The sequence below is a fragment of the Mytilus californianus genome, unplaced genomic scaffold (genome assembly GCF_021869535.1).
Source record: "Mytilus californianus isolate M0D057914Y unplaced genomic scaffold, xbMytCali1.0.p SCAF_3, whole genome shotgun sequence".
Lineage (NCBI taxonomy): Eukaryota > Metazoa > Mollusca > Bivalvia > Mytilida > Mytilidae > Mytilus > Mytilus californianus.
In genome coordinates, this window is record NW_026262679.1 from 33,445,723 (window position 1) to 33,472,213 (window position 26,491).

The window sequence follows — 26,491 nt, forward strand, 5'->3', positions numbered from 1 at the left end:
CCACGTTGTACAACAACGTACAATAAATGACAACTGGAACATTCAAATTTATCAATTTTTCTACTAAACGGCATTAGATAATAGTTCGCTCGTCTACCCTTAAGATATTGTCAAATTCATAAACATTGGCGCATGTTAATACATGACCAATTGTGGAATTTATATATGTATTCTCTCAAACGAGGGTTAGACCTTTCGTCTATAAAACAATAAACAATTATAAGGTTACTGTCTAGAAAGAGATAGAAATAAACCATTTCCCCGCCTACATTGTGTCGCTGAACCCATTATTGTTTCTAAAAAAAATAATAGGAATTGGCTAACAGTAACCTACAAGTCAAAATGATCAAACTAAATACAAAATATAATACCGGAGATAAAAAAAAAAACAACAAATAGGTAATAAGAAAATGTTAATACTACTAAGTAATACATATTTGATTAGATATTGGCAATGGTGTTCGTGGTTTTCGTCGAATAAAACTTGTCGTCAAATTTAAGGCTAATCCCGATACTCTTGCCTAGAACTGTGTTATGAATCCTTTATATCATATGTTTTCAAAAACATGAAATAAATTACCTTTTTTTGTTATTCATATTTAGTATTATTTTGATATATTGATTCCAATTCAATTGTTCAAGTTTTCTCCATGGGAACTTACCGGATATCATTAATGACCTTGGTATACGCAAAAAGAATGATACTTAACCCTGTATTATTCAGCTCCATTAAGCTAAGATGAGTCCAACCCCCACTCCCCCCATCCAAAAAAAAAAAAATCATTGAAAAAAATTCAAAAGTTTTTACTGATGGATCCAATAATGGAGTTAGACACATCTTTCTAGACAGTAACCTTATATGTTTGTATTGTTTTATAGACAAAAAGGTCTAACCCTCGTTTGAGAGAATACATATATAAATTCCACAATTGGTCATGTATTAATATGCGCCGATGTTTATGAATTTGACAATATCTTAAGGGTAGACGAGCGAACTATTATCTAATGTCGTTTAGTAGGAAAATTGATGGATTTGAATGTTCCGCTATTGTTAGTAGCGCCGTCTGCTTCAATGCTTACCGCTGAAGCAATAGTAATATATTTGACACTGCAATATATTGCTGATTTAGACAAAAACAAATTTATTATTTGTCGTGACTAAATCTGTTCAGTCTAAAGTCAATCAAGAATGCAAACATTAATAATCCATTAATGTTCTTCATGTTATTTGTAGTTTAAACTTTTATTTATAAAGAAATAGTTTTGTGATGGTTGTCAAGCCTATCCACGGAAACACATTTGTAGATCCGGATGCCATAACTACGTGAAATGATGTAACATATCCTACCTTATAATTAGAGATTATGTTTTCATATGAAGTGAAATGTTGGAGTGAACTTACTATATAACAAGTGACATGAAATTTTGCTTAATATTGGGATTTCTTCCCTAATTTCAAATGTTGGAAAAACCAGTGAGTGGTCACAAGATGTCGCATCGGACTTACTAGGGCAATGAATATTAAATAAGAGTTTCAGAAGCGCCTGAATCGCTCGCCTGGTAAAAAATATGCAGTTTTTTTTATATTTATTCTTTTCCTTTATTGCAATCAGATATGTTTGTTTTTTTGTAGATCTTATTTAGAGGCATTTTGAAGGTCTTTTATTGATGAACATTTTTTACTGTTTACAGTGTATACGTATCTATTAAAGTTTTTTTGAGATAAAATATTTATAAAATGGGTAAAAATTGTCAATCAGGGGCAATAACTCTTAGAAGGTGTCAGTTGACAATTTCAGCTATATTGAATTATTAGTACATCTTATTGTGCTAGCTTAACATCTTTGCTGCTTACAAATTTTTCTCGGTCTATAATGGTTTCTGCAAAAAGTGAAATAATGATTTTAATTGGAAAGTAAAAACCATCTTTCAAGGGCAATATACTCCTATAAGCGGTCAATTGACACTTTCGACAAAGTTCACTTATTTGTATATCTTATTTTGCTGAATATTTTTACTTTAAAATTTCTCTCTATCTATTATAGCGTCTGTAAAAAAGCAACAACAAAAAATAGTCAAATTAGTCTTTAAAGGGTAATAACTCTAATAAGGGATTCAATTGAAGATCCGTCCATGCTAACTTATTTGTAGATCATATTTTGTTGAACATATTTACTGCCGAAAGATTCTCTCTACAAACTATAGTTTCCTAATAAAAAAATGCGAAAAGAGTAAAAATCATCATTTAAAGGCAATAACTCATATAAGGGATCATTTGGCAATTTCTGCCAACGGCAAGTTTGACTTATTTGTAGATCTTATTGTTTAGGTCAATTTTACTGTTCCAAATTTCTCTTTACAAATGTTATTTATAGTTTTCAAGATATTAACCAAAAACTGCGAAATTTGCAAATAACTGACATTTCAGGGGCAAAAATCTAAAGTGGGTCGTCCATTTTTTCTGTAATTCCATAGGAGATAGACCTCGACCTGTTGATCAATTCTACTCTGTAAGATTTGCTCTAACTGCTTCAGTTTTAAGATACAAGCTAAAACAATTTGAAATTCACTAACAATTGACGTTTCAGGGGTGATAACTCCAAAATCGGAATCCCAATTTTTCTGACAATTCCTTAACAGATAGACCTTGACCTTCTGATGTCATATTTGCTCTAACTGCTTTTGTTTTTGAGATGCAAACCATGGACAAATACTGCATTTCTCTTTATATGTTCTGTTTTTAGCAACACTGGTCATGTGATACAACTTTTTAAACTAGATACTCTAAGGAGCATTCGGGTAAAGTTTGGTAACATTTGGCGCAGTAGTTTCAGAGGAGAAGATATTTTTGAAAAGTTTACGACGAAAGCACTTGGTTACGCGGAGGAAACTGATTTTGTCAATCTAGCACGATAAAGATAAAATCATTGTGTAACTATGCAATGCTACTATCTTAAACACAAAACAGATGTAAGAAGTATGTCAAAAAGTTTATATTTATAAAAAGTATCAAATTATATAAAAAAAAAATGGATATTATGAAAAACACCAGTTTTTGTTTATTTTTGTTTGAAGAATTGAAAATAGAATGGCTAGAAGTTTACAAATATCAATCAAATCTATACATTTTACACTTGCTTGATTGTAAACTCGAAATTACAACCAGGATGTTGTTCATTTATAGCTCACCTGGTCTAATGGTCTTGTGAGCTTTTGCCATCGTTTGGCGTGCGTCGTGCTAGATTGACAAAATCAGTTTCCTCCGCGTAACCAAGTGCTTTCGTTTCATTAGTACGGCTAATTAGTGGTAATAACAAACAATAAACCCGGCCATGGGTTAACGAATGGCCGAGGAAGTATAATCGATTAAAAATAAGCGCAAAAAAACAAAGACAAAACAGCAACGAACAACACTTGGTCCAGATAGCCTGACTTGGTACTGGCAGAAACTGTGGTGGTGTGAAATCAACGAGCACACCACCTCTCCTCTCAAACACCCAGTCCAGCTACCAACATAACAGGTTGGCCACTTATTTGTAAAAAAACTCATCATCAAAGATACTAGGCGCATAATGTTGTACGCCAAAAACGTTTCCTCTACAAAACACTCATCAAATAAGCGACTTAATATTAATTCCAACATCACTCTAAAAAATTATATGAATAAAATGTTACAAGAATTCCATAAATATAACTTTTATTATTAAGTCTGTTGAGCCCCATGAATAAAATTGAAGCACAATTCTTATACTTGTTTGCTCTTTAAATACTATTAGTATACCAAGCTGGCTGTGAATCCTTTAGTTTAACCCAGTGGAAATATACTACCACAATAAAAACTCATTTATTTATAATGACACTTTGTAAAGGTTTTGATCTTGAATATGAGCCTAGTTGACAAGATACAAGTCCTATACCCACGAATGAAGACTTTTGACTACACTACTTTCAACTGAATGTGTAGCGAGTTAAAAATATACAAAGGTGATTAAATCTGAAGTATTTTCAATGCGTATTCATCAAACTTTCAACTTCCACGAAAATACTGTATGAATCTGAACTATATATGGTGGAATATTATCTGAGTAAAACTAAGATTTTAACTTTAAAGTAAATAGAAATTAGTATTCTCTCATCTTATTTTTAGAATAATACCTAAAAGAAACCGGATTCAGGACTACAAATTTGAAACTGGAATAGAAATTTGGCAGTCAGATATAGGGAATAATTAAAGTGGAAAATAACTACCGATAACTGTACATGTATCTCTGTTTTTAGAGCTTTTAGTAATGAAAGATATTATTAATATGTAATTGCAAACAAGAACAGTCTAATCGAATCAATTGGGAAATGTACACACTATAACAATAACCTAATGGTAGAAGGAAATATCAATTAATAATAGGAAAAAAATATCGTCCCGATTGTCAGGATTTTGGAATGAAAAATAAAGGAGATCTAATTCAGCCAAAGTTCACTTATTTGTATATCTTATTTTGCTGAATATTTTTACTTTAAAATTTCTCTCTATCTATTATAGCGTCTGTAAAAAAGCAACAACAAAAAATAGTCAAATTAGTCTTTAAAGGGTAATAACTCTAATAAGGGATTCAATTGAAGATCCGTCCATGCTAACTTATTTGTAGATCATATTTTGTTGAACATATTTACTGCCGAAAGATTCTCTCTACAAACTATAGTTTCCTAATAAAAAAATGCGAAAAGAGTAAAAATCATCATTTAAAGGCAATAACTCATATAAGGGATCATTTGGCAATTTCTGCCAACGGCAAGTTTGACTTATTTGTAGATCTTATTGTTTAGGTCAATTTTACTGTTCCAAATTTCTCTTTACAAATGTTATTTATAGTTTTCAAGATATTAACCAAAAACTGCGAAATTTGCAAATAACTGACATTTCAGGGGCAAAAATCTAAAGTGGGTCGTCCATTTTTTCTGAAAATTCCATAGGAGATAGACCTCGACCTGTTGATCAATTCTACTCTGTAAGATTTGCTCTAACTGCTTCAGTTTTAAGATACAAGCTAAAACAATTTGAAATTCACTAACAATTGACGTTTCAGGGGTGATAACTCCAAAATCGGAATCCCAATTTTTCTGACAATTCCTTAACAGATAGACCTTGACCTTCTGATGTCATATTTGCTCTAACTGCTTTTGTTTTTGAGATGCAAACCATGGACAAATACTGCATTTCTCTTTATATGTTCTGTTTTTAGCAACACTGGTCATGTGATACAACTTTTTAAACTAGATACTCTAAGGAGCATTCGGGTAAAGTTTGGTAACATTTGGCGCAGTAGTTTCAGAGGAGAAGATATTTTTGAAAAGTTTACGACGAAAGCACTTGGTTACGCGGAGGAAACTGATTTTGTCAATCTAGCACGATAAAGATAAAATCATTGTGTAACTATGCAATGCTACTATCTTAAACACAAAACAGATGTAAGAAGTATGTCAAAAAGTTTATATTTATAAAAAGTATCAAATTATATAAAAAAAAAATGGATATTATGAAAAACACCAGTTTTTGTTTATTTTTGTTTGAAGAATTGAAAATAGAATGGCTAGAAGTTTACAAATATCAATCAAATCTATACATTTTACACTTGCTTGATTGTAAACTCGAAATTACAACCAGGATGTTGTTCATTTATAGCTCACCTGGTCTAATGGTCTTGTGAGCTTTTGCCATCGTTTGGCGTGCGTCGTGCTAGATTGACAAAATCAGTTTCCTCCGCGTAACCAAGTGCTTTCGTTTCATTAGTACGGCTAATTAGTGGTAATAACAAACAATAAACCCGGCCATGGGTTAACGAATGGCCGAGGAAGTATAATCGATTAAAAATAAGCGCAAAAAAACAAAGACAAAACAGCAACGAACAACACTTGGTCCAGATAGCCTGACTTGGTACTGGCAGAAACTGTGGTGGTGTGAAATCAACGAGCACACCACCTCTCCTCTCAAACACCCAGTCCAGCTACCAACATAACAGGTTGGCCACTTATTTGTAAAAAAACTCATCATCAAAGATACTAGGCGCATAATGTTGTACGCCAAAAACGTTTCCTCTACAAAACACTCATCAAATAAGCGACTTAATATTAATTCCAACATCACTCTAAAAAATTATATGAATAAAATGTTACAAGAATTCCATAAATATAACTTTTATTATTAAGTCTGTTGAGCCCCATGAATAAAATTGAAGCACAATTCTTATACTTGTTTGCTCTTTAAATACTATTAGTATACCAAGCTGGCTGTGAATCCTTTAGTTTAACCCAGTGGAAATATACTACCACAATAAAAACTCATTTATTTATAATGACACTTTGTAAAGGTTTTGATCTTGAATATGAGCCTAGTTGACAAGATACAAGTCCTATACCCACGAATGAAGACTTTTGACTACACTACTTTCAACTGAATGTGTAGCGAGTTAAAAATATACAAAGGTGATTAAATCTGAAGTATTTTCAATGCGTATTCATCAAACTTTCAACTTCCACGAAAATACTGTATGAATCTGAACTATATATGGTGGAATATTATCTGAGTAAAACTAAGATTTTAACTTTAAAGTAAATAGAAATTAGTATTCTCTCATCTTATTTTTAGAATAATACCTAAAAGAAACCGGATTCAGGACTACAAATTTGAAACTGGAATAGAAATTTGGCAGTCAGATATAGGGAATAATTAAAGTGGAAAATAACTACCGATAACTGTACATGTATCTCTGTTTTTAGAGCTTTTAGTAATGAAAGATATTATTAATATGTAATTGCAAACAAGAACAGTCTAATCGAATCAATTGGGAAATGTACACACTATAACAATAACCTAATGGTAGAAGGAAATATCAATTAATAATAGGAAAAAAATATCGTCCCGATTGTCAGGATTTTGGAATGAAAAATAAAGGAGATCTAATTCAGCTTTTATAATATTAAGTCATGCCGGTTTCTGTCAACAAAAATGTCCATTTGCTCTAATTTGTCAACACAATAGCTTCCTAAAACATTTATCATATGAGTAGTAAATCCCAAGTATGATTGATATATTTGCCACTGGATGTTTAGCATTAACAATTATGCAAGTGTTATAGAAATCAGAGCAGGTCGTTCTAAATTGATATTAATGCCAGAGGTAAACGTGCTATATCATGACTATTATTTAGTATAGAATAGATGATATCCAGACATACCCTTGAGATATACATCAGCATTGTCCTGTATATTTTGATTGTATCTAGTTTGTAATTCAATATCATTTAAAATCATTTCGAACCATTTCAATAATTGTATGTTGTTTGTACATGTACTTTTATGAAAAATATGTTAAAGCATAAATATCATAAATAATTGGGTATCATTACCATATATTTATAATTTTAATTTAAACAAATGAAGACTTGAATCATATTATTTGTCATTAATCATATTCGCTATGGTAATACAGCTAAATACATGAATATTTAATTTTCAATGTTAACTGCAAGCTATTGTATTAAAGTCACCAACACATGTTTTAATTCGATCTTTGTTTTTTTATCTAAAGAAAATTGACACCAACTTGTCAAATACTTTGCAAATGGTGGACGTTTAATTACATTGTACCAATATTACACCAATGACTACCAAATTGATGTCTGAAGGGTGGTACTACGTTATCACGGACTGGACCACCGACAAGAGGAGGAATATATCTCACATAATGTAAATTGTTGAATTTCAGATTGTTGGAGTAAAAGTTCTATAACTATTGCTTTTTGGCACATTTACACTAGGGTCAAATTATACAATTTATTACTAATATATTGCGGTGTAGTGATTAGTGAATCAAACTGTTTTATTTTAGTGACTGCTAAAATATAAACAGTTTGATTCACTAATCACTACAAAAAGCAATAGTTATAGAACTTTTACTCCAACAATCTGATATCCAACAAATTCTATTTTTCTACTGTTTTCTTTTCTTTAATCGATATAATTTATTTCGATTTTCAAACACTTTCATGTCATATGTTTTTCTGAATTTCTAATCTTATGTTGAAATGATTGAAAGATTGAGAACTTAAAACACCATTATACACCAACGGTATAAAAAATTCTTTATTTCACTATTGCTCTGATAGGTTAACTATTTCTTCTGTTGAAGACATGCAATAAATATAAAAATTATGATCTGTTGTTTGATTGCCAAACAATGGCCAAAATACAAAGGACCACAAGGGCTAACTGCAGCATAGAATTTGGTCATCCCTGGACTTCTCCCGGCCGGCAATTAAACCTTTCTATAGTTAGACGTGTAGGGTACAGCCACATCTGGTTTGAACGGTGACGTTAAATATGATGTCTCGTGTAGGTCGAGTGTCACACTCTCTGCAGTTAAAGAAGCCTTGTAACACCTGTCTGGGGGTCCGTAGGGCAAACTTTCTGTTCCTGTCTAGGATATACTTTATTTTCAATTGACAGTCCTAATTCCCCGCCTTTTATCCCGGTCGACGTATATTGAACCTACCTATTGTTTTAAATGTTAATTTGTTCTCTTCCTAAGTATGTATGATGTATTTGTCACTAGACGTTTAGCAAGAAAAAATCAATTAACCAAAGATCTAAACAACTACAGGTCAACGCTAAGTATATAACACTGCGCGAAACCCATACCAAATAATTAACTATAATATGTCCCGCGGTGATATAATGTTGAATAATCCAAAAGAGAAAAACAACAGCCTAAATTATACTAAAGCGTCAAACGAAAAAACAGTTATGACAGACAACAACCAGCAACAACCATTAGATTACTACAGGCTCCTCGCTTGAGACAGTCACATGAAGAATGTGGCGTTGTTAAACATGTTTGCGAGCGTTGAACCCTCTACATAACCTTGGATAGTGTTGTAACAGCAAAAAGAAAGAACAAAATATGATTATCAGTTGGAAAGGGTGTGATTATCAGACCGGTATAAAGCATGCACAAACTCAATTTATAGAAAGACAACAGACACAAAGTACCGATCTCTGAGTACTATAACCTTTTGTTCCTACAATTAATCTTTTGTTTAGCGCTTTTTCCCTTTCTCGATTTGCTAATTCTTGACTAAATATGTATCAAATGTGTAATAAAATGAACGTTTAAAATGATTGAAGTACATCAAATGGGAAAAAGCAGAAATATGTCAATAAGGGACTAATAATATCAGACTTGTCGATGCAATAAACTTTTATCAGAAACCTAAAAATGGGCGGTCATCAGTTATAATGTAGTAGCAATTAGTTTAATGTCACGGTTAAAATATAAAATTGATAGGAAAACTTTATCAAAATGTGTTTACTGACCCATCAATCTCAGTGCATTTTATTTTGTTGTCCCAACTCAACACTTCATTGTGAAAGCTACGATGGTCATTAGAAGCGAAATCTATTATACATATATTGTACTTTTAATTTAACAATGGGACCCAGTTTCGGTGAGGTACTTTAAATATTTTACTTTTAATATTGACGGTCTTATACATGCACACCTATGTTTTTTGTCGGTCTGCGCTCTTAACTAAAATTTCCCCTTTGCCTGGGGAAGTTGAAACCTTACTTTTGGCACATATCACAGCCAATACACTGAAAATTACAAGCCAAATAATTTATTTAAATCAAGCCAGTAATGAACCACTGGCAGTCTTCAAGAAGCGTTACCGACCTAGTAAAAAAGCTTATCACGATTTCCACTTGTCTTGACAAACTGACTGTCTAGATCCCGATATAAGATATAAAAAATGCTCAAAAATAAAAGTTTCCAAGATAGTTAAAGAGGAGGAACTGCAATCCTGGTAAAATTAAACCCATATTCTATTTTAAGTATTTTGTTTTTAAAGTTATCTCCCCCGAACAACCAGAATCATTTTTTCTTTCAGAACAATATATTTTTTTTTGGGGGGGTAGGGGGTCGTCAATATGGTCAATGCATGTTCAGATCTTGACGTAAAATGATTTTACATTATTTTTAACCCATTCCAGGACATTTTAAATTTGATTAATAAAAACATAAAAATTTATCTACGGTGGTAATGTATTGAATTTGATATTTTACAGACTCTCCTTTCCATTTTTCACAACTTCGATGACTAAACATTTAATAACTGAAGTCTCATATTTGTTAGTAACTATATCATTCTAGTAGACATCATTTTTGATATCACTTCATAAAATACATATCATACAAAAAAAAATCCATTTCTATAAGCACATTGTCATTCGACAAACAGACACATTTGCCAGTTTATTAATACCAAAATAAGACTAATAGAGTTTCTTCCGATAATAAAAAAAAATAGTCGTGATATGCTAAAACACCTCTGGTGTAAATCATTAATTTTGCTACACAATTTTATTCTTTATTTGATATTCTGTCCCAACTGTCAGAATTTCATCTAGAATTTTTATTATCTGTTTTATTTTTGTGATAGAAGCTAGTACAAAGGCAGTGTAACCTTTTATCATCAACGCCAGAAAGAAGCAATATCTAATTTATACAATTTATTATTTCATTCTTTTCTTTGCTTGCAGTTACTAGTATTTCATTTAGACATTCTTAATCCATTTTAATCACAGTCTCCTTTTGTTTAATCAAATGCATCAGGCGATAGTCGTATATTAGTCATATTTGATGGCTTTAAAAGTTTTATCGTTAAAAATTGATAAAAAATATTCGACATACGGGAGTGATTTTTATTATGTTATTTTATTATTTAGGTACTTTAAGATAAAACAGCAGAAGCCAAGATATAAAAATAGAGGCTCCACGGAACCTTTCTGAATTTTTGCATAACCTCGCAACAAGAATATTTGTGTTAAATGGAAACAGTTTGGGCCAAAATCTTGTCTTGTTGGAACATTTTAATGGACCGTTTTTCTGTCTATTCAAGTTGAATGATGATAGCAAAAATAATAATGGGTTAAAATTGTGATTAAGCGTCCTTACAGGTTTGATAGACGCTTTCATTCAGGTCGACTTATTCATAGACCCTTTGTTGCTTACTATGTTTGCTGCTCAAAGTTTTAGACTATCTGTTATAGTTTACAAGATATAAATAGATTTCCTTTGACCTAATTGTTTTGCTTTATTTTCTTTTGGAGGTCAAGGTGCAAAAATTCCTTCATAAATCTAACAAATTCAACTTCCTATTCTGACCTCTAGATTAGAAAAATTGGTTTTCTGAACCGTTTTGATTTGCTACTCCGATCTTTTCCGACTTCCTTGTACCACTTGTTTTAAATTGATTTGCCGTATAAAAAAAATCAACCATTTTGCTCTCCAACATGGAGGTCAAGGGAAATAGCACCAAATCAAACTATGTCAATTACAACTATCTATTGGGTAAAACACTAAAATTGGTAAAAAAAAAAAAAATAACATTGGGTTCATTTTGCTGTTTTTTTGTTTTTTTTTTGCTTTATTCAGCTTCTCTTTATCTCTTATAGTTTTGGTTTTTTTCTCTCTCCAAAAACGCTACAAAATGTGCAAACTGCTTTTCACTCAACTGCTTTAATTGTGTATTTTTATGTGCAATTTTTGTTATTGAAGTGGTCCAGCCAAAGAGTTAGAGGGTTGAGTAAGTCAAACCTTGCTAAATGATACGGTGCTTGTCTCTTGTCTGTCCCAACATTTCCAAATTCGTGGCGATTTATTAAAGCTTGAAATATGACACAGAAAGCTATCCATTATCAAAAGACTGAAATTGATTCTTAGAGGGAGCTACCATTTGATTTTTATGGGGGGAAAGGGGGGGGGGGCTAGGATGAAATTTGAAAAAAAGGCAGGACAGGAGTTTTGAGTAAAAAAAAGGCAGGATGAGCAACTTGGCAAAAAAAAAAAAGGCAGGATGACAATTTATGTAAAAAAGTCAGGATAAACTAATAAAAAAAGGCAGGACCGAATAGAGTGAAAAATAAAAAGACAGGACAGAGATTACAACTAAAAAAAAAAGCAGGACAACATTTTTCATCTAAGCCCCTCCATAAAAATCAAATGGTAGCTCCCTAAATGTTCGTTTTGGTTTAAATTTGTTTGATTTTGTGTTTTTATTTTATTGGCATGTACTCCACATCTTCTATTCTTTATCTATTATTTATATAATCGTATAAACGACAAACGGTTGTATGACATTGTAGTTCACAAGATATTGACTGCTCTTGTAATATTGACTGAAACAGAAAAAAAGGAGAAAAAAATAATACTTTTTGTAATAGTCTGGTTTGGTTTTAAGATTGAAGCCCGTCACACTCATTGACAGTAAATAAACAAATTCGGGTTTTTTTTTCGGATTAATATTTTAATCAAAATTAAGAACGACGCGTTATAAAATTGAGAAAGGAAATGGGGAATATGTCAAAGAGACAACAACCCGACCAAAGAGCACACAACAGCCGAAGGCCACCAATGCAGCGAGAAAATCCCGCACCTGGAGGTGGTCCTCAGCTGGCCCCTAAATAAAATTGTGTACTAGTTCAGTGAAAATGGACGTCACCCTAAACTCCAAAACATATAAATGAACTAATTTAAAAATTTAAAAACATACAAGACTAACAAAGGCCAGAGGCTCCTGACTTAGGACAGGCGCAAAAATACGGCGGGGTTAAACATGTTTTGTGAGATCTCAACCCTCCCCCTATACCTTTAGCCAATGTAGAATAAAGAAACACATAGTAATACGCACAGTAAAACTCATTTTAAAAGAAGTCCGAGTCCGATGTCAGAATAGGTAACAAAAGAAACTAAGCAAAATGACAATGATACATAAATGAACAAAAGACTACTAGCAGTTACTGACATGCTAGCTCCAGACCTCAATTAAACTGATTGAAAGATTATAACTTCATCATATGAAAATCAAGTACAATCCCTCCCGTTAGGGGTTTAGTATCATACCATCATTAAATATATGAGAAGAACATAATCCGTATCATGCCAACAAGTGGTTTTAGAATAAATGTGTTTATTTCGGATGCAAATACCCTATGAGTGAATCAATATTAATACCAAAATATGCAATCCTTAATGACTTGACAACAGTATCGGAACTATATCCTTTCCGAATAAGTCTGTTTAAAGGTTTGGTTAGCTTTTGAGGTGAATGCCGACATTTTTGTGCTTTGTAAAGAATATTACCATAAAATATTGGATGTGAAATACCTGAACGTATAAGATGTCTGCATGTTGATTTATATTTACGAATGATGTCCTTGTACCGATGATAAAATTTAGTAAATGTTTTGACTAGTTTGTGATATCGAAAAACCTGGTGTAATAATTTTTCAGTAATACAGAGATTTCTTTCGTTGAATTCAAATACGTTATTACATACTCAAGCGAATCGAACAAGTTGAGATATATAAACACCATAAGATGGCGACAAGGGAACGTCGCCATCTAAAAATGGATAATTAACAATAGGAAATGAAAAATCATCTCTTTTATCATAAATTTTGGTATTAAGCTTCCCGTTAAAGATAAATATATCAAGATCCAGGAAAGGGCAGCGTTCATTGTTATTATAAGCTTTATTTAAAGTTAGTTCGGCAGGATAAATCTCGTTAGTGTACATACTGAAGTCGTCATTATTGAGAGCCAATATATCATCTAAATATCTAAAAGTGTTATTAAATTTTTGAATCAGATGTTGTTTCTATGGGTCTTTGCTGATTTTAGTCATAAATTGTAACTCATAACAATACAGAAACAGATCCGCAATAAGTGGTGCACAGTTAGTCCCCATGGGAATTCCGAGAATCTGACGATATACGGAATCTCCATAGCGAACAAAAATGTTATCTAGTATAAATTCAAGGGCAGTTATAGTATCAAAGCAGGTCCAATTGACATAGTTCTTTTGTTTGTTGTTACTAAAAATTGACCTAAAAGAGTTTGAACATATATATTCGCATTCCGATTTTTTAAATGCCAATTTAATCAGGTGTGTGAATTTCTTCTTAATAAGATTATGAGGCAACGTGGTATATAGGGTAGAAAAAGCAAAACTTTGAACAGATTCGAAATCACCAATATATAAATTGTATTTGTTTGCTGGTATGGGTTGAAGATATATGACCTCCATATATTTCTTCAAATGTTGAAGGTGTAATATCACTTAATCATAGTACGTCACATCCGGTTTCATACGAAAAAGGGTCGAAAAAAAATATTCCCTTGAATTTGACAGTTGTAGGAAGTTAATGCAGAAAAAAATTGTCTGAGTCATAAACATATATCTTGGGTGTTTCAAAGCACCATTCTTCTTTTATCTGCTTTTTCTATAAAATATTTTGGAAACTTGAGGTTACATAGTTACTAAAGCTGCTTAACAGAAAAAAAAAGTGAAATTTTGATTGGTAAACTTCCAGTGATGGTTATAATCTTATAAGCAATGAAATGTTATGTGAAATGTTGTCTGTAGTACTGGACAGGATAAAACTTTACTCATGCCAATTATTTCTTTATTTGAAACAAAGATAAATTTTTTGAAAAGTGCAAATTATAGGTGAAAAATCAATGGTGGTATTACTCCTGAAACAATGATCTCCCGTTATGGCTTTTAATGAAAAGTTTTCTTTAATCACCCAATACGTTTACCTTGCCGTAAATTCCAAAACACATGAATTTGAAGAAACAGATAAAGTCCTCACCTTACAATGTCTAATAGATTAATGGAATCTGCCTCCATCCTCCAAAAACTAAACTATTCCTAAGATATCACCAGTTGTTTTGTGATGCCACATACAATATGTTACATACAATATGTTACATGTTTATTGTCTGTCGCATGAGAAATGTTAAATTGTCCTATACTGTATTGGTCAATAATCTCACGTCTAGTAGTACTGTGAAATAAACTTTGACAGCCGTCGAAGATAGTTGGATAAGTCAACGATAATGTCCTTTCTACTCTTTCATTCATCTGATTCACGCCTATCAAATAATACCCTACTGTTGATAATGGTATCATTAAAGTATTCATGTACTTATCTAATTTCATAGTCATGCTGGTCAAGATTTGGTATGTTGAAAGGTCACACACAGAATAATATAAGTAACCACATTAGTTATGAATGGGTTGGTAATAAGACATTCTATCGTCATTTGTTACATAAACACTTGATTTTAGCATGGGAAAATTGAGAGAGAAAAATCAGTAATAAAAAGTGGATATATTCGGTCCATCGTTATCTTTGCGATGCATCGTAATTTGCCGATGGCGTGTGGTGGTCGACTGTAAGAAGCAATTATCATTTTATTGTTGGCTCCAATGATAAAATTAGTATAAAATGTTTAAATCAACAGTTGCATCAAGAGCGCGTGATACATGCTCATGTCCGCTTTATCTGTCCCTTCCTGTTTTGTTAAGGAATATGTTGCGCGCGTTGTTTGACAAATTCCAATTTTTTTAGAAAGATAAAACCCTCTCTTTGTCATTACTTTAGCTCTATATTGAAAGTAGTTATCGTTCTGGTGAGCACCAACACTTTCTAATATGACGACGTCACATTTTGTAGTTGCTCCTTTTTGTCAAATATATTTCTTGGTTCCTTTACTAATAATTTGTAGCATGAGCGCACGTTTTTTTCCGTCCCTCCTATAAATAAATTAGTTTTTGTTTGGTTGCTTCGCATCCAGTGCTTAACCTTTCATGCATATTCAGAATGAGAACACAATAGCAATTAAACTAAAATTAATAAGGGCATGAAATGCCGATAGATGAAAAATAATATTTTATTACATTTTGTTTTCCTGTGCAAACTAAGGTTCAAGCCTATTCACTTCTTTTGTTGTGAGTGTATTTTTAGCTCACCTGGCCCAATGGGCCAAGTGAGCTTTTCTCATCACTTGGCGTCCGTCGTCCGTCGTCCGTTAACTTTTACAAAAATCTACTCCTCTGAAACTACTGGGCCAAATTTAAACAATCGTCATTAGGGTATCTAGTTTTAACCAAAGCATCGTCGATGTTGTGATCCAGCCATATTCATAGCTAGTCTGATATTCTTTCTGGCCATACTTTTTCAATATTTTTCTCTCTTTTCATTTCCAATCTTAGTTACTGTTACATTTCTATGTTATTATACAAAGGTAGGAAATTTTGCAATATTGATGCAAATATATACATATATATTGATATTTCAATTTCTGTCAGATTTTTTTTTTTATATAAATATTTGCAATTTAATGGTATTGAAAAGAGTGGAAAGGGAAATCGTCAAATAAGTAATATATTTTTTTTTATATTTCATTAATAATAACTGGCTTAATAATTTCCAGAAAGAGGCCTTGGAAATGCACTTTCTCAACAACAAAAATCTTAAAAAATAATACCTATTTTTATCTTAATTGGTGTTCATTCTTCATTTTAAAGAAAAAATATATTTCCTGTATTCAAATTTAAATGTACAAATACCTAATCATGTAATGCTGAAATATTTCCAATTACTGTTAACAGATACATATATATGTATCTGCTGTTAAATAGCAATAAAATGGGATATAAATGTAGAATAAACAAATACATTTTATTGCAGAAAATGCTCAGGCAAGAATTATGCAATTTTGTTTATTGTTTCAACCAAATATCTGATAATTTTAACTAATTAATTAGAACTTGATTATTGACTTATGTCAGATGATAATGACACTGATTTTACAAGTGAAATAAAATTTGTTTGCATTTTTCAAGGACGTATTACTAACATACCTGTATATACGTCATTGAAGGCCCTCGGGCTGATATAGGTATCTCGGGATGATACGGCATGTGATACGGATTTTGCCATGTATTATTCTCTATGTATCGAACACAAAGACGGACGGACTACATGCTCCAAAATATTTCTTTTTGGATTATAAAAACACAAGAAACCGACCTAAGAGTACTCGCATTTACTGAAAGCTATTTCAAAGCTAATTTCAAATTATAAATAAATCATGTTTTCCCAGACTAAAATTTCAATCAGAACTTGACAATATATTCAATAACAACAGACTGTAGAATGCTACAGGCACTATCTAGCTATTAGTAATTGCATTATGCCTCTTGTACATAATATCACAGACATATAATACAATTGTATTGTATGTCTCTGATAATATGTATTAGGGGACATAATGTTTTGTTCGTTCCAATGTCATGACATAAAATCTCCTAAAGCCTAAATATATTTCGAACAGTTGTGCACAATCTTGTATATAGAGAATATCATATGGCTTTTTCAATATAACATTCGTATCAAACCCGAGACAACAATATACAATATATATTGGTTGAGGGTTGATACGGTATATGATATTGAAAAAACCGTATCATATACACTTTATTATAATATAAATTTGAACTTCAAGTAGATGTTTTTCGCGTGACATGACGTAATACAAATTAGTTATTTGATAAAGCCTTTGCAACCGTGACTGATATCGATATCATCACGGATGGTTGATACAGCACGATTGCTATTGATCGTATTACACATACAATTTATCTGTATTTACAACTAAGTATATAATAAATCGTGTTATCGGAATGATTTTGGGGGTTTCTAATATAAAAAAAAAATCAGACTGTAGGCTTTAAATGTTCTACTACATAAGGGGACACGCAAATCGGTTTCATTCTACACATGGAATGGCACGAAATTGAAATCAACTGTTCCCATGTGTAATTTGCATTAAGTTTTGTCTCGTCTAAACCAATATTGTAGAAAACCTTCTATTTAAATTTGGACGGGGGAATTAATTGACATGTACTTTTATTTATAAGATTAAACTGGAATCATAACTTCAAAAACTCGACAAGCAGTCTATCAGCGATGGAGAAAAATGATTGTTTTTATTTACAACTGACAATAACGACACTTATGAATTAAATATGTAAGAGTTTTATAGTTGTGTTTACATAACTGACATCTATAGACTTATTTATTAGAAGTTCTAAATGTAAATGTTATTTTCAAAACATTATTAAGGCAAATCTCTTTGATCCTACGTTAAGTATAAATTGGTTAATGTATGCACAGCTGAAACTTCACTGATGATGCAAAGTTCATTCATACTTTTAACATTTTACTAAGGACGCTAACTGATATTCGAAAGTAACGCTTAAGTATTCATGGCGGTGTAGAGCGGTAGTTTATCTGAACTATTTATTTATTTAAGAAAAATAAATGGAAAATGTGTCCATGGGACACAGATGATGCCCCCGCTTGCATATCATATAAAGTTATAAAGGGACATAACTGAAGAACGGTAAAAGTGACGCTACCCAAATTTGTTAATGATCTGAGTTTTGTAGTAATAAATATTGTGTATAAGTTTCATTACATTTGGTTGAGACAAACTTAAGTTAGAGAACAGAAACGAAAAATTCAGCATTTTTTTCCTTTTGTAAAGGGGCATAACTCTACAACAGTAAAAGTGACGCCACCTAAGTTCAAACTTGATCTGCATTTTGTGGTAATAAGCATTGTGTATAAGTTTCAAAACATTTGGTTGAGGCAAACTAAAGTTACAGAACGAAAACGAAAAATTCAGCAATTTTTCCATTTGTAAAGGGGAATAACTCTGAACGATTAAAGTGACGCCACCAAAATTCAAACTTGATCTGTGTTTTGTGGTAATTAGCATTGTGTATAAGTTTCATAACATTTGGTTGAGGCTAACTTCAGTTAGAGAACGGAAACGAAAAATTCAGCATTTTTTTCATTTGTAAAGGGGCATCACTCTAGAACAGTTGAAGTGACACCACCAAAATTCAAACTTGATCTGTATTTTGTGGTAATAATCATTGTGGATAACTTTCATAACATTTGGTTGAGGCAAACTAAAGTTAGAGAACGGAAACCAGCTTTGGGACGTACGGACGTACGTACGGACGGACAAGGGTAAAACTTAATGCCCCCTCCGCTACGGGGGGGGGGGGGGGTCATAAAAACACACATATACATAAAATCTAATAATCTGAGGATCGGAATTGTGTTATTTTGTTTTAAATAGTCCCAATGCATTTGTTTTGAATATCATATGAACCAAAACAGTGTACGGGACTTACGTAAAAACAGCGATTTTAATTTCAGTAATGTTTTTCGAATATGATTGAAAGGATTGTTTTCTCGAGTGCAATAAAGACAGCGTTTCAAGACAATCGAAACCCTAGAATGGGTTTTCAAAATGAATACCCGTTCAATGACTAATAACAGAGTCTACGAAAACTCCAAAACTCACTTTACCAAAATAAGGAGATGAAATTGAGAATGGGAATGGGGAATATGTCAAAGAGACAACAACCCGACCAAAGAGCAGACAACAGCCGAAGGCCACCAATGGGTCTTCAACGCAGCGAGGTGGTCCTCAGCTGGCCCCTAAATACAATTGTGTACTAGTTCAGTGAAAATGGACGTCACACTAAACTCCAAAACATATAAATGAACTATAATTTAAAAAAAAAAAATTTTTGTTGGGCAATGTATGACAAATATATGTTGAAAAACCTCGCCCGTAATTATAAATTATGTAATTCATTGACCGCTCCCGACATGTGTAACTTCAAGGCATATTTTAGCGGCGATCGATGTCTTTCAAAATTACTGCACTTTTCTTGTATCACTGGTGCTTTCGACTGGAGAACCGTCGTACACAAGCATCGCACAAGTTGGCACTCCGTGGCGGGTGGGGAGGAAGAAGGTGAACTGTGGTTTATTTTTATCAATAGTACCGCTTAAGTCGACGCTAGGAGCCGTCTTGACTTTGTTGTAGGGTATGAATGATTCGTTCATTGTTTTAGACCCTACATCAACTGTCAAGATGAAGAACAGGAATAAAAGCCCTGTTCATTGATAACTTTCTATCTTTTCAATGTATTGTGTGCGATTTTGTCCCATGTACATTTACTCCATATCCTTTCATTTTCTAACAAAGGCCAGAGGCTCCTGACTTGGGACAGGCGCAAAAATGCGTCGGGTTTAAACATTTTTTGTGAGATCTCAACCCTCCCCCTATACCTCTAGCCAATGTAGAATAAAGAAACACACAGCAATACGCACAGTAAAACTCAGTTTAAAAGAAGTCCGAGTCCGATGTCAGAATAGGTAACAAAAAGAAACTAAGCAAAATGACAATGATACATAAATTAACAAAGGACTACTAGCAGTTACTGACATGACAGCTCCAGACCTCAATTAAACTGAATGAAAGATTATGTCTTCATCATATGAAAATCAAGTACAATCCCTCCCGTAAGGGGTTTAGTATCATACCATCATAAAATATATGAGAAGAACATAACCGGTATCATGCCAATAACTGGTTTTAGAATAAATGTGTTTATTTCCGATGAAAATGGCAAACTCTTTGATAAGTCATTGATTAAGTTCGGGCAAACATGAACTTTATGTAATTCTAGAACTATAAAATATTCATTCGTTCTAGTCACTTCTCTTCAATACTGATATGGTAGTAGACCTTTAGCAAATGTTATATTAGAAAAGACAGGCGAAAGATAACAAAGAGGTATTCAAGCTCATAAGTCGAAAATAAACCATGGCTAAAAAGACAAAGAAAAACAGACAAACAACAGTACACAAAACACAGCATATAAAACTAAAGACTGAGCAACACGAATCCCACCAAAATCTCAGATCCTGCTCCACATGTGACACCCGTCGTGTTACTCCTATGAAATTAGGGATGAGTTTTATCAAGTGATTAGACATCACAAAATAGCAGATTGGTAATAGATTTTTATCTAACCCTAAGACATCACCAAATTAATAAATCGCAATTATTTACTGGACATATAAAACTCACGACGAGCGTAAACACACACACACTATTAGAGATATGAGTATCGTAAACCCAATTTTAATGATATTCACGTAATCATATAAATTTTGTATTATAATTACTTCGTTTTGAAGTATATCATCAGTTTTATATTCCTATTGCCAAACAAGGAACATGGGTTTTTGGTGCGCACATGCAAAAAGAACAGGAATAAAAGCGGAGTTCTGTTAACAATAAGCTTTGATTGTTAGCTGATTACAAATCTATATAAGACAAGGCTCTCCACGCGACCAAAACCATCCTAAAGAAATGGAGGAACAAGTTATAAATCACTGAATAAACAAAGTTTCCTCAGAGCAATTAAGATATTAAGTCATACTATTGATACTATCTGTACAAAATGCAACAACCGACAAAAAATGAAAAAAAAAACAGATCTTTAATACCTTAATTTTGGAGTTTTCAGAGTTACGGTCGAAATGTCTCGTCACTTTACTACCAAATACCACGGCTACTGAAGAACTTCGATCCCAAGATGTGACAATCGTTTCTGAGAGCACAAACACAAGACGAGTTATGGTTAAACATTTTGAAATAACCTGTTTGCAATTGAGTATTATTTTCAAATTTCATTTTTTTTCGACGGGAAAAATTCTGAGAAAACAAATCGGTCATCGTCGTGGGTTTCATATATCGTTTCACAAAATGACAATTTATTCTAGTGGACTATTAGAAACCTCTTAAACAAGATTAAAGGTTCGTTCACATTAACGGTGAACACAGTCAACTGATACCGTGTGTTAAAATTGACATTGCTGTTTGTTTAACGTCCAGTGGCAAATATTTCACGCATTTACCTGAAGAAAATATTCCATTGTTCTGTAAGTTCCTGCCTTTTGTTATCATCGAAATCCAAGAGAAAAATAGTATCATCCAAGTCTAACACCATTTCATATGAATTTCTCAAATCAATGTTCTTAATATATGATTATGAATTGAAATCGGACTTCACTATAGCACACACTAAATCCCGTAAGACGTGCTTGTAGAGGCATTACCTCTTTTATTTGTTTATGATAGTTCCTGTGATAGCCGATTTATAATACTCTTAAGAAAGTCAACTGACGCGATGGTAAGATGCACGTAAATTCGTCTTTATAAAAATACAAAATCACCTGAAGAGCTTCAAATTACAATTTTATACCAGACACATATAAATTAATAATGAGATTTTCCTGTTTTGATCGACTATCAGTGCTATGCATATCCTCTTAGGTCATTCTTTGCCGCGATAACATTTTCCAGATTCTTAGTTTTAACAAAATTAAAAGCGTTAGTTTATTAATCAAATGATAAGATTATAGAGAAAACTTGCCATCAAAAAGCATAAAATATATATAATTACTGTAGCAGAAGTGTAAGTACGACTATAAAACATAAATATACAATTTGCAATGAATTTGAAAATAGATAAAGAAACCCAACGACAAAAATAATCAAAAGCAAACTAGAGGTCAACACACAGTCTTCAACAATAGACAGATGTCGATATGTCAAGCACTAAATCGTCCCCAAGTCTATAATGGTTGTGAACAACTTTAACAAGCTCTATCAGAGGTCTGCCATTCACATCATATTTTACAAAATTTTATGACAAAAACATTAAGAAATGAGATTAGGCAACCACTGATCAGGTTCGTAATAGGTCGTGATAGGCACACGAACAAGTGATGGGTAGCCTGGGGTGTTTTATTTTTAGATCAAAACCCTCTCCCTTTTCAATCTAGATCAGTGGAAGCATGTTTTTTTTTCAATGAAATGTTTTGATTTTATAAATTTCTCGTTAAAAGGAAGACAATTAACCTTATAGGGATTACATGTGTGTATGTTATCTGTTCGGTCGATATATTTAATTAGTTAAAAAAAGCAAATATTTGCAACGATGAATTATTCATTTGAAGGAACAAAATCGATGTACTTTGACTTTGGATTAAATACGAAATTCCGATTTTTTTTTTATTCAGTGCAAAAATGACGACAGCGGTGATCTTGAAGTCGTCAGGTAATTAAATGTATTTTTGACAAATCAAAGAATGGCGAGGTTGTGCCGGTGATCGTTAACGTGCAGGACCACAATATTTTCTTCAGGGACCACCAGGGGGACAATATTTCGAGAATTCTGAACGTTCTGATAACAATAAGATTAAACATCGTAATGAAAAGATCACCGGAACTGCCGATGAAGACCGTTATATATTATCCTTGAAAACCATTACATTTTTTGTCTTGTCGTAGTAATAAATTCGTCATTTTTTTTTACATTAGTTACAGTATCTAAAATAACATTTTATAATGTGTTTTGGTGTTTTTTTATTTACAGCATTAAACTTCAAAACCTATAACAATACCTTAATTTGGCAGTTTGTTTTGTTCTCGGTTAAAAATGAGATATATAGAAAAATTAAAATTTTTCTTTCTTTATACAAAAAATGAACAGGATATTAAACTAGATGCTCTAAAGAGCCCGTGGCGCTCACCTAGATCTATGTGCATCTTCAACAATGGACAATCTCCAAAATTGTAGACTAAAGTATAATTCATGACTAAATTTTATTTTTTGTTAACATGGGGACATGTTTTCTATAACATTACAGTAAAATTCGGAACAATGAACTTTTAAAAAAGGCTATAACATTGGTGCCCTTAACACAAACTTTCTGAAAAAAAAAACGAAAAGTTTTGAAGGGTGGCAGGACCTACTACATTTATATTATGTTTATAATACTATCAACTGTATTACTATACATTTTCTAATTCAGGAGGTTTAAAACTTCCATGGAATTTGACGTTTGGATTCTAAAGATGTATAAACAAACAGGTGTATTTTAATTGGTGGATATGAATATTTCACTGGCTCAATGATGTCCAGATATCTATTTTTCATCATAACCATTGTCACCTTAGGGGAACATCTTACTAATTTCAACAGATTTTGTTAAGTGTGACCTCTTCTTATCAAAAACTACCATATTATTTGTTGGTATTTGGTTCAATGAACCTGAAATCGAAAAAGAATTATTTAGATGAATATAGATAAGGTCGAACCCTGAACAGTGGAGCAAGTATGGACACAACATTTAAGCTTAAAACCGCTCTGAATTTGGATTGTGATTGAATATTTGACACAATATAGGTTTGTGACACAAAATGAATGTGGTCAAAGAACTGAAAAATTTGAAATCGGAAATTTACCTGTTATGGTCCAATATCCAAAATCTAATAACATTGTTATCATGAGCATATCAAAGAACCCCAAGATTTCAATTTTTGAATTGTTGATGAAATCAAACAAAAGTTTAATTTAGGACCCTTTGGTCCTCAATGAGGTATTACATGTATCTAATTAATAATGAAAATAAATACAGGTTTAGATTCAGCTTTTCAAAGAACCCTATATATATTCAATTTATGTTGAAATCAAACACAGTATAATTTTGGACCCCGATTTGGACCAACTTGAAAACTGGGCCCAAAATCAGAAATCTAAATATATGTTTATTAAAAGACATACTAAGCTTAGTTTTTAAAGGAGTTTGCTTCATCAAAATAAATATATATATAGCATTCAGAAAATAAGTTTATAAAGAATAACAAACAAACCAACCACAAAATTCTCCAAACAATTTACAAAAGAAAAGATGAAAAAAAGTCCAAAATGCCATTTATCATTAATACAATAACTATTAAAAATCTATAAAACTTATCTGTAATTATCTTCAAAATGTCTAATAATGAACAGTAAATTTCAAACTTTCCTACAGATCTTATTATCAACACTTAGGAAACAGAAAAAATTCAAATAAATCTGTCACTCCAATTATAATTGTGTGATAAGATATTTACCAGATGTTTTGTTATCTATTAACAGATGAAAATTATTTAAAAACACTTAGTGTAATCAAACTTTATATATATAATTAATAGTTCCCAATATTTTTTCTTTCATTTGTCACAAACTAATAAAGATCTGCAGCTTATCTATCAATGTCAACAATTTTATCTACACAATGTAATGTAATGAAATATATCCTTTAATAAAAATAGATTATTATCTAATGAAAATGATATTTGCAAATCACAATTTCTGTTCAAAGGGAAATAACTCAATCATATAATAAGTATATATTTGGACTTCTAAAAAGTCGAAAACTCAAACACGACAAAAGCTAAAATCGTGAAAATTGAACTTGACCTTCATTTAGTCACAGGAAACAACATATCAAAATTTGAAAAAAAAATCATCAAAGCGTTTGCATGTTGATGAACGGATACTGTTTGGCAGCCGCCCGCCCGCACGCCGTACATCCTCAAATCAATAACCGATTTTTCCTTCGAAAATCCGGTTAAAAATTAAACTTAAAGTTTGTAATTTTTCTGCGTGATAATAATTCTAACAATGTATAAACGTGATTCATTTTTGACAAAGGGAATACGATTTTTAAATAGTGTCTGTTTTCTTCTTTAGTGTTAACTCTACCTTGAAAAAATCCTCCATTGTTCTATGTATTCTTGCAGTGAAGCGTCATCATCCCTTATGTCTAAGTCTAAAAGAAAGCTGTCCCACTCCATTATACGAATAATTTATGTATCGAATTATAAATTACACTATACTGACCACTACACAACCTATATCAGCTAACACTAATACATGTGTTTGTACAGTGTTATGTACTACATAGATTTATATAGTAATACACAAATCCTTGTTCATAGTAATGTTGTTATGATTATTATCACCTGTCGCGAGAAACTACATTTATGTCATATAAAGTAAATGACCGGAATATTAGGACATAAGCTTTTTTTGTTGTTGTTTTTATTTTATTATTGATATATTGTTTCTGTCAAGTACTTAATGACCATCCTTTATAACAGAGCACTATATATTTCATAGGGATAGAGGTGGTATTTCTTTTTTATTTATATTGTTTTTATCTCCTAAATGTTTACAATTTAACTGTGAGAAATCGATTGGTGACTTCTTTTCCTATCGTTAATTTTTCTTTTCTTAGACAGCGATGTCACGTGCTCACTTCTTATAGCGCATTATAAATACAGGACATGCACATAACCATATGGCGGGGTTAAACTAGTTTTTATACCTAGTTTTCAGTGATTTAGTTATGAATATACATGTATGTAGTATTGATCAGATATGACCGTAAATTTTTACATTGCTTATTTTTTTTTATCACACGACGGGAATACAGATATCGGAAATTAGGAAAAACTTTCAGCAAATTTTACAACAAATATAGGCGGCTACTGTTGAAGAGGTATATCACTTGAAAGAATCTAATATTCAATTTTTTCATTAAGTAGCCAAGTATAAGAATTGTCCTTCAAATATTTATGTTTGGCTTGATATAAAGGATTATAATTATATATAAGCATGCATCATTTATTTGTGGGATTGATATAGATTTTTTTAATTGACAGTTTGAAATACGACAAAAATAAATGAGTTTTCATAATTTTTTCTTCTGTACTGAAATTCTGTACAAAACTTGGAGAACTGCACAAAATTGTGTTTTTTTTCTGAAATTTTCATGTCGTTACTGTATAAAAACTAATCGGATGTTTAACCAC

The 26,491-nt window shown here is 32.0% G+C and overlaps 1 protein-coding gene across 2 annotated transcripts in view; it reads right to left on the reverse strand.

Moving 5' to 3' along the window:
- LOC127734393 (thyrotropin-releasing hormone receptor-like) overlaps nucleotides 1–26,491 on the reverse strand; it is a 51,942-nt gene that overhangs the window by 11,901 nt on the left and 13,550 nt on the right. The window lies entirely within an intron of this gene.